At 43.0% G+C, this 8,343-nt stretch overlaps 1 long non-coding RNA gene across 2 annotated transcripts; it reads right to left on the reverse strand.

Annotated features, from left to right (window-relative positions):
• Positions 1–986: 986 nt before the first annotated feature.
• On the reverse strand, positions 987–7,587 carry LOC110349630 (uncharacterized). Of its 2 annotated transcripts, none has more exons than XR_002395744.2 (2): positions 7,274–7,587; positions 987–2,376 (listed from the first exon to the last, which is right to left on the reverse strand). It is a non-coding gene; the product is annotated as an uncharacterized LOC110349630 (long non-coding RNA). The 2 variants fall into 2 exon arrangements; XR_002395745.2 differs by lacking the exon at positions 7,274–7,587 and adding an exon at positions 6,724–7,234.
• Positions 7,588–8,343: the final 756 nt, after the last annotated feature.

Raw genomic sequence — 8,343 nt, forward strand, 5'->3', positions numbered from 1 at the left:
ATTCCTTGAGGGCGTCAGCTTCTTAAGGCCTTTGATAGGAAGGCCCACCCACGATATGGAGGCTCATGTGCTTTACTCAAAATGTACTGACTTAAATCTTGATTTCATCTAAAAAACACCTTCACAGCAACATCTAGAACAGTACCCAATTAAATGGGTACCATAACCTTACTTTACCAAGTTGACACATAAAATAAGCCACTACTGATGGAGACCACCCTGAGCAAGCTACAAATTCATAAATTGGCTTTTTGTATTCAAAGTCTGAGTCGGCCTGAAGAGCCAGCAGTTGGTGTGTGGGAAAGGAGCAACTCCCCCACCACTGGTTACAGCAGAGGTCTCAGGGATCCGTGACATTCTGACGTCTTGGATGGCAGGACAATAGGTAGTGCAGCTAAGGGCAGCACGACTTGTACATAAAACTCCTATAGAGGCAGAAATTAATCCATGGGAAGAAACAAATTTCCCATTAATCTGTGAGCTGTTCTTGCTAGAATGTTTCATTCCCGTATTGCTAGGACCCTGCTCCCATCAGTGCTCTCCACTCCACCGTTCCCTTTCTAGAAGCTTATGTTCAATAAATAGTGGCCAGCTCCAGGAGACAGTGTCTTAGCCTGATAAGAGCTTTGACCATCCTGGGACCCTCATTTTTGCATTAAGATCTTGTCTTGTCTTTTATCATCCTGCCGCCGTACCCTTGGTCAGGTGATTGGGGGGTCTGATCAGCCTCCAATACACCACGTGGCTCAAAGTGAGATTTTAAATATGGCAGGAATATTGAGGAAGGAAGTGAAATAAGCACTGACCACTTAGGACAGCCAGATCATCAGTGAAGTGTCTGAGTGACTTCACATCCAAGGTGACCTGTGACAAGGTTTCAGATAGGACAGGAGCCAGACAAAGGCTAGCTGAGTCCGTTGAAGTCTCTGTCCCAGCCGTCATAGGCTGGCTGCTTCCAACTTCCCCAGAGAGCAGAGGAGAAAGAATACATCAAAAAATTTTAATCCAAACACAAGACATGAGTGAAAAGTGTCAGAACCTCTACAGCTGTCTAAAAGGATGCCTTCCCTCCCTAACAGCACTGACACGGAGAGGCCCAGGCCTGTGGTCTGCTGGTTAAGACCGTAAAATTGCAGAGGCACCAATGGGGGGCCACTGCTCAGACAGACCTGGACCCTGAAATCTGAAACGGGAACATAGGAGCAGACACAGAGAAAGCTGAAATCATGAATTACCAAGCCCCTTGAATGCCCTCACTGGCAGAAGGAGACCCTGGTATTAGTTATCTGTTGCTGTATAACAAATGATGCCAAAACTCAGCCACTCAGCATGGCACACATTTACTATTTGGCATAATTGAGACAAAAGGGGAAGTTTTAGTATGGACTAGTATTTGATAAGATGGTATCAATTTTAACTATCCAGGGAATGCTGGTGGTATTACGATCACACAGGAGAAATGTCCTTGGTCTAACAGTAAGTGGATAAATGAAATGGGATGTATCCATACAACAGAATACATATAAGCAATGAAAATTAATGAACCGCTGATAGTACTATAACAGAGGAAGTCTCACAGAAAAAATATTGAGTGCTAGGGATTTAGCTCAGTGGTTCTGCCACCTGCCTCGCAAGCACAAAGTCCTGAGTTCAATCCCCAGTACCAAAAATATATATATTGAGTGAAAAGGGGCCCCACACACACACACACTCACACTATGTATAATATACATTTCAGTTATCTATTGCTGTCAGCAAACCACTCCCAAACATAGTGACTTAAAACAAAAGCATCCATTTAATTAACTCCTGTGAGTCTGTGAGTCAGCTGGTCTCTGAGAACATATGAAGCCTTTAGTCACAGTGGCCACTTTGACAGTGTCCAGTGTGTGGACACGGGTTATGTTTTGTGGGTGTCCGTCGATCTGGACACCTTTGAGGTACCATGAAATTTCCCCTGCCTCCCTAGAGTGGAAATCACAAAACTCATTTCCCCTGGCCGTCTTTGAAGTTAGGGCAAAACACAGCAGCTGAGCTCACCAGGCAGATTCATGCACCTGAGACTTCCGTTCACAAGTGTGCAGTGGGAGGAAACGGGGCCCAAGCTGTGTTCATTTTGCTGGCAAAGGTCAGTGGAAACAAGAAGCAGCAACTGGCTTTGGTGAAGCAGCGGTAAAAAGGCGAAGTTCTGGGGAACAGAAGTGGCTTAGCAGGTGTCGGTGGGGGAAAGTCCAGTTCTGGCAAAAGAGCAAGCGACAGCATGTGGCACCTCGGACACAGCAGGGGTGTGTCCCCCAGGCCTCTCTGCCTGGTTCGGGACTTCACCTTCGCCAGAGAAGCCTCTTGCTCATTGTTCCAGCGTTCCACTCCAAAAGCCTAATTTGGAGAGAAATTTATTTGTTAGGCTCTTCAACGTTGTATCAGACTCAGTAATGAAGGAAGCAGAGATAATACAAGAGACTCAATTTAAAACTATCTGCAAAACAAAGATAAATGTGAGTCATTGAAAATGGTTAATACATGATAGGGCAATAAAATCATAGCCTTGGTGTTATCTTCATTAGCGGAGAAAAAGCACAGTTCACCATACCTTATCAGATTTCTACCAACTAACCTCTAATTGTAGAGGGCACAGGGCCAGTGGAAATGGGCTCCTTTTGGGCAAGCTACAATCCCTGAACGCTCAGATGCTGAACAGCATCAGGCAGGATCATGAGAAAATGATCTAAGATGATATTGAATAATAAAGCAAGCACAAATTTGCCTTCTCTCTACTTTGGAATATTTTTTCCATACAAGCCAGTCCTTAATGTACAGAGCTGAGCAAGTCACAGTTTTCAGAAATGTTCTAATCCAGTTTTATTAATTTGATAGTCTCGTATTTGGCCTCTTTTAGGATTTAAATGTAGACTTCCTTGTTGTACAGTTAATAAAGCCAAGGTCTTATGATATTAAGGTTAGATAGTTCATATCTGTCTAGAAGGAGTTAGCCTATAGAGACATAATTTCTGTCATAACCAAGATTTTTTCTCTTGGATTCTGGGGATTGAATCTAGGGTCTCATGCATGCTAAGCACAATTTCTACCACTGAGTTCCACCCTCATCTTACCAGGAAACTCAGCCACTCATCAACTTATTTACTCTGAAATCTCTCCTCTGACTTTCTGAATTTTGCCTCCAGTCTCTATGGAAGAAATCATTTTCACTGAGATGCCCAGCCCACCAATAACCCTGGCTTGTTGGAAGTAACATCTTTTCCTATTGCCAGGTGAGGGCCCAGTGTCCTACACTGACTTGGTTAGCTTTGTTTTCACACATGAACTACAATAGTCTTTAATAATTTAATGCCTGAGTAAATGAAATTTTCTGTGTTTCGGGAAGGCCTGTCAGTCAGCACAAGCCCCAGGGAGCAGTAACTTTACTATGCGTAGGGGTTGGCGCCCACCACGCCAAGTGAGTACATTCCACTAAGCCTATGAGTAGTTCGTCTCTAACTTACCTGCCCCTTAGCACAATCCCCAGCATATCCATGGCTGCCCCAGGGCCACCAGACACCAGGGAAAGTGGGGCAGAGGGGATGTCAGAAGGGAAAGGCAAAACAGCTTTACAAAAAATGGCTAAAATATTTTTTGCAAATTTTATAAAAACATGAGACTTTGTGAACACACTGCTGAGGTCCTTCCTGGGCCCTTGGCAGGAGCCTGCACAAGGGAGGCCTTGCAGCTTTGGGTCCTTAGCAGCACCTGTAACTGTATGGCAGGGAGAGCTGTGGTTGTGGGCAGCCAGCAGCAGGACCGTCCCTCCAGTCCTCCTGTGCTTGGCTTCATTAAGGTCCCCTTTACATATCTTGGGCCTAGTTCCACGCTGGGACAAGGTGAGGGCCTAGTGTGACCCTCACCTTCTTCTGAGTGGCAGTGTCCCTGTATCAACACCTGTCTTTAGATCATTGTCAACCCACATAACAAACAATGCTGCAAAGAATGCCCCTGCTCAGATCATCTTAACATTTGTGAGAAAGCATCCAAAATCTTAGAAGTGTGGTTTCTCGGTCACAGAGGACGTCTAGTTAAGATTTTGATAGATACTGCCAACCACTGTCCTTGGCACTTGGGAGAACTGACCAGCAGGTGTGAGAGGGAACAAGACTGTGGACGAGCAAACATCGCTAATTCTTGCCACGTCATAGGTAAGAAATGGTATCTTGCTAGAATTTTAACTTACATTTCTGTTACTAAGAATGAAATGAGGACCCAGAAGGAAGCTCCCCCGCCACCATCCCAAGCTCCTAGGGCAGAGAGGGTGACCCATGCGGGTGCCAGAAGCACCCCCCCCCACCGTGGAAATGAGAAGACACATAAACAAGCCTCAAAAACAGACTTCTGGATCACCTACAGCAACCCCAAAGGGAAACAAGATGGAACAATCTGATACTCAACCACCTGGACTCTCTGAACTGGCAACAAAAGAGGATCTGGGAAAAATGAAATCAGAAATAATTACTCAGATAACAGCAAAGATTTTGCTCATGGTGCAAGACATGATTAATAAATCTAGAGAGGACACAGATAAAAAAAAAATAGAGGATCTGAGGAACATGATGGAATCCCAACATAGGAAACAAATGGAATCCATAAAACAGATGCAAACAGATTTCCAGGAGATTAAAAGCTCCATCGAAAGTCTGCACAGCAGAATGAACCAATGTGAGGATAGAATTTCAGATATAGAAGATAAGATTGCAATTAGTGACCAGGAAAAGAAAAATTGCTTTAAAATTGTAAAGGAACATGAGAAATCAATCCAGCAGCTGCTAGACAATGCAAAGAAGAATAACATAAGACTGATTGGAGTCAATGAAGAAAGAGGAGAGAGTGCAGATGACATAAAAAAACTGTTCACAGAAGTGATGGCAGGATGAAGAGAGGCATCTTTTCATACTTTATAGCCATTTATATTTCCTTTTTGTGGATGTTTATATTCTTTGTCCATCTTTCTGTTGGGTTACTCATCTTCTTACTCCTTTGTAAGAGCCATTTAATATTAAGGAAATTAGACCTTTGATCATGATATACTTGACAAATATGTTTTCCAACCTTTCGTTTGTTTGTTGACTATTTGTATTTTATTTATTTTTTATTTTTTGGTGCCAGAGATCGAACTCGGGACCTTGCACTTGCAAGGCAGGCGGCAGAACCACTAAACTAAATCCCCGGCCCTTTGACTATTTTTCTTATGTTCATATTCCCATGGGAAAAATTCTGTATTTATGTAACTGAATTTATTAAATAATTTTAACATGAAAAAGACTTTCTGGGCCAGGGATTTAGCTCAATGGTTCCAGCACCTGCCTCGCAAGTGCAAGGTCCCGAGTTCAATCTCTGATACCAAAAAAAAAAAAAAAAAGACTTTCTGATATTATCATGGTTCTAGATTCGTAGATAGAAAGATTATTGAATATTACTACATTGCTACAAAAACATAAAGCAACTCATAAAAGGCATTGTGCATAATATTTGCAGAAAGTACCTATATACCAGTTTTTCTGGAGATCCACCACATATTCTATCAGTGATGCTGTCTACAAAAATATTTGTTTATGGATGTACGGAGGTTATAAAAAGCAAAAATTTAGGGGCCGGGGATTTAGCTCAGTGGTTCCAGCGCCTGCCTCGAGAGCGCAAGGTCCCAAGTTCGATCCCCGGTACCAAAAAAAAGCAAAAATTTACTCAGTGCCCTTAAAAAGAGTAACTGAGATTTTTCCTAGGCCAAAAATATTCTAAAAGCATTTGTCAAAATCTCAATTAATCACATCATAATCATCCCTAATTTCTCTGAAGTGTTTAAACTTGGTCATCTTTACTAAGATTTACTAAGGATATTTTTTCCTAAGAACAAAGAACATCTGCCTTCAGTTACCACAAGAATAGGCTAAAGTTGAGAGTTTCAGATAGATAAAGCAAGAAGAAAATAAAATGGTGTTCTCATACTCTCATCAGAAAACTGAACATTTTAAATAGTATCTACAATAAATCATTATAATTAAACATTCATTAACAGTTTCACTCAATCTTATTTCTTGTTCCATTAATCTTGGGCTAACAAATTAATGAATTCATCTTTGTACTAAAACAGTCCTACAATTTCCAATTATTAAATCCTCTAGTACAATCTGATGGGGGGCAACATCTGTTTAAACATTTAAGTTTGTTCTTGCAATTCTCTTCTCCACAATACCAGGAGTCAAGAATACCTGGTGGAGTCCTTTCCACTAAGCCTTTGAGGTTGTGATTTTTTTCTGTTTCCCTCACGAGATCCAATGTTTGATGAGTAGCTTACAGAGGAAATCTTCAGGCAAGGAGGAAGAAAAGCAGAAAGCATCTGTTTATGGCAAGACCAGATGGCTCTATTTAATTTACTACAGTAACCGATATTATCAGAATAGAAAAGTGAGTCTTTCACGTGTCACCATTTTACAAAACCTACCAGTCCTTACTCCAGGAAGAACACAGTTGGTGAGGGCATTGACCACCTCCCATGGTCTTCTAATTCATCCTATGAAGTGCATATCAGGATTCCTATCCATCGACAAGGGTATTTTAGGTCCAGAAACAAAATCTTCCAAAAAGCTAAATGTATTAATAGTCACCATACCAGATATGCAATATAAAAGAGTATACTTTTATCCTTCCTGAAACATATGCAATCACTAAAATATATTTTACCTGAAAAAAATAAATCCAGAAAGGCTGTTCTCCTGTTATTTAGTCAGGTTTTTCCACATGGTGGGTTTGATATGCAAGATAGCTCTTTTGCTAGTATAGACGTAATCTTAAAATTTGTGAAACATGCCAAAACACACCTAATTGCTTGTAGCTTCCTCCTAAGTAAAAATTAAGCCTTTGGCGTCATCTACTGGTCAGGTGGGTAATGACCACCTAGTAAGACTAGGGGTGTACAAGACAGCTTTGAGGCTTTTTGTATCCTGAATTCAGGATATATGCTTGAGGAAGACCATCTCTCTCTCTCTCTCTCTCTCTCTCTCTCTCTCTCTCTCTCTCTCTCTCTCTCTCTCTCTCTCTCTCTCTCTCTCACACACACACACACACACACACACACACACACACACACACACACACACACACGGACAGTATCAGAGAAAGCGAGTGAGAAGCAGGGATGTTCGTCCCCGCTCAGAGGAAATGAGTCTCCGTCCCTGCTTCCTGCAGGGACAGTGCCCACCTAGGCTTCCACCCCATCCAGCCATAACGAAACCTTTTTTCCTCCCCCTCAGAGGCAGTGCCAGGCGATGCTACACGGACAGCCAGCATTTCCGCCAGTTTCCGGAACTAATCAGGCAACCACTCCTGACTCCTCCTCCACCCCGCCATCATCCGGGTCATGCGGGGAATGGTAATGGCGCCGACCCACCACTCCGGGGAGGTCTCAGTGGACGTCCCTAACTCCACCCCTGCTAGCAATAATGAGGACTCCTCTGGGGACCGTGAAGGCTGAGTGGAGAACTTGGGTTTCCACCCATGCCTGGCCGTGATAAAGGTCGCCCACCAGCACACTGGAGTGGTGTCAGAAGCGACCAGCGAACACAGAGCTTAAATCAGAGCCACAGCCTCAAAATGTGATGCAATGTCCTGGTTTCAAAGAAAATCAGCTTTCATATCAAGAACCAGGAGTATCTCAAACTGAATGAAAGCAAACAAAAAAATAATGGAAAGGCTAGAATTATCTGATGTGGATTTTAAAGCTCGTCAGTTTTCTGTCACTATAACAAGTATCTGACATACTCAATTTAGGAATAGAAAAGGTCTCTTTTGGTTCACAGTTTCAGAAGTTTCAGCCCCTGCTCAGTGGCTGCCTTGCTTCAGGCCTGTGGTAGAGCAAAACCTCTCGATTCATGACCAGAAAGCAGAAGGGATAAGAAGGGTCTGGACCCCTGTGATCCCTGGAACAGCCACCTCCAAAGATCTGAAGGTCCAGAGGGCGCCACGCCTTAAATTGTCCCCCACTCCCCAAGAGCTCCACGCTGGGACCAAGCCTTTGCACGTGGGTCTCCGGGATCGCCTGAGAGCCAAACTGTAGCGTGTTTTAAATATTTTTACTAAATTCTGGTGGATCCTTATAAAGTAAATGTAGAGTTTTAAGTTTTATAAAGTGCTACCTAGCTATGTGCTTTCTGCTCTTGGGGAGAGAAGGCAAGAGCTTTCATAGTCGCTGGATAGCAGAGGGGCTTGTCACCTTAAGAACACCTGAAGTAATCCCTTCTGAAAGAGGGTAGCCACGCATCACTAGTGAAATAACTGCCCCTGAGTGGTGGTGAGGCCTTGGCT

This window comes from Heterocephalus glaber, unplaced genomic scaffold, assembly GCF_053883595.1.
Source record: "Heterocephalus glaber isolate CG9 unplaced genomic scaffold, H.glaber_assembly_v1.0 deba00001141, whole genome shotgun sequence".
NCBI lineage: Eukaryota > Metazoa > Chordata > Mammalia > Rodentia > Bathyergidae > Heterocephalus > Heterocephalus glaber.